General features: G+C 58.1%; 1 protein-coding gene across 1 annotated transcript in view; it reads left to right on the top strand.

Moving 5' to 3' along the window:
- PDE4DIP (phosphodiesterase 4D interacting protein) overlaps positions 1-1,643 on the top strand; it is a gene marked incomplete in the record, with an annotated part of 236,640 nt that overhangs the window by 156,694 nt on the left and 78,303 nt on the right.

Here is a 1,643-nt window from a genome sequence, read left to right as displayed (position 1 = left end):
CCGCGGCCGGGCAACCAGGAGGCGTGGGGATCGGCTCGGCGCCGCAGCTCAGCCAGCAGCAGCAGCAGCGCGTTGCCCGAGCAGGGCGGGAAGAGAGGAGGTGGTGGTGGCAAGTCATGAAAGCAGCGTCCACACCTTCAGGGTGCAAATGCCTTGGACGGTTTGACTCCCCCACCCCTTTATTTATTGATCTGCCACAAGCTCGTGCAAACAAGTCCCGAGGAGTTCTGAACGAGCGGTCGTTTAAAAAAAAAAAAGCTTTCAGCAACGAGGCAGAAAGGGGAACTCACAGCTCTTTTTTCCCCCTTTCTCGGCGACTGGGAAGGCAGCAGCCAGAGACGCCGCTGCACAAAGGGAGGCGGAGAGAGGGGCGAGGGGGAACAACTTTCATCCTTATCAGACCCGGTTCCCTTCTGGTCGACCCCCAAATTATCTTTCCTCTCTTTCTCTTTCCTCTCTCTTCTCTTTCCTCTCTCTTCTCTTTCCTCGCTCTCTCCCTCTTTCCTCTCTCTTTCCCTCTTTCCTCTTTTTCTCTTTCCTCTCCCGTTTCTCTCTTTCCTCTCTCTCTTTCTCTTTCCTCTTTTTCTCTCCCTCTCTCTATTTCTCTCTCCCTCTCAAAGATCCTTAAAATCTCTCCCTCTCAAATCCTTAAAAGTTATACTTGGGTGGAAGACTTTTTCTTTTACAGATGGGGTGGGTGGGCCTGACATTCGCGGGCAGGCAGGACCACGCCCGCTGAACCGTCACCTCCCCACCGCCTTCCACGCCAGCCGGCTCCATCGCCGGACCTCCCATCTGACGGGCGCAGGTCCGGGGGTCACCAGCTGACGCTTTGGCCGGTGTGGAGGGCGAAGGGGAGCCGCCGCAGCGCCGAACTCCTGCGCCCGTCAGCTGGGAGGTCTGGTGACGGAGCCGGCTGGCGTGGAGGGCGAAGGGGAGGTGGCGGCTCGGTGGGCGGGGTCCTGCCTGCCCGCGAATGTCGGGCTCACCCGCCCCATCTGTAAAAGAAAAAGTCTTCCACCCAAGCATAACTTTTAAGGATCTTTGAGAGGGAGAGAGAACGCCAGCAGTTCTGTGCCACGGAGGCTTGAGACACGGAGGCATGGGACGCGGAGCGGCGCGGCACCATGGGAGGCGGCAGGACAGGGGGAGGGGTTACCTGCATCCTGCCAGCCGAATTCTGGAAGCCTGCCTGAATGAAGAATTTTAGGGGGTGTTGAAAGCGAGATTAAGGCCATAGATGGCTGCGTAAGCCGTAAGGAGAGTGGAAGGGAGGCGAATTTGGGGTGGAGCAGAAAACACGGGGGGAAGGCCGGGCCCCCCGCGCGCCAGCTACCCTCCCAGCACCCACCGCTGCCCCGCTAGTCTTACCTTGGCCACCGCCTGTTCGGTGCGGTGGCAGGCAGGCCCAGGCGCTCCTGGGCGGCCCTCCCACCCCTGGCCCTCTTTTACTTACATTTAATAGTTGCTCAGCAGGGAGGGTTGGAAACTTCCAGAAAGCTCGCCTTAGCTGCAGACAACTTGCAGCAACGTTTGCCGACTGGGACTTTTGGCGGGCTCAGCAGGGCAGAGACAGCCTGGACAATTCCTATTGGCTTTTGAAAGCCAATAGAATTAGACTCTATTCAAGAGAGTCTATTCTA

Source organism: Protobothrops mucrosquamatus, unplaced genomic scaffold (genome assembly GCF_001527695.2).
Source record: "Protobothrops mucrosquamatus isolate PMUCROS unplaced genomic scaffold, P.Mucros_1.0 scaffold_190, whole genome shotgun sequence".
Taxonomy (NCBI): domain Eukaryota; kingdom Metazoa; phylum Chordata; class Lepidosauria; order Squamata; family Viperidae; genus Protobothrops; species Protobothrops mucrosquamatus.
Note: the sequence above shows the minus strand (reverse complement) of the source record. Positions and strands in the feature narration are given on the sequence as shown.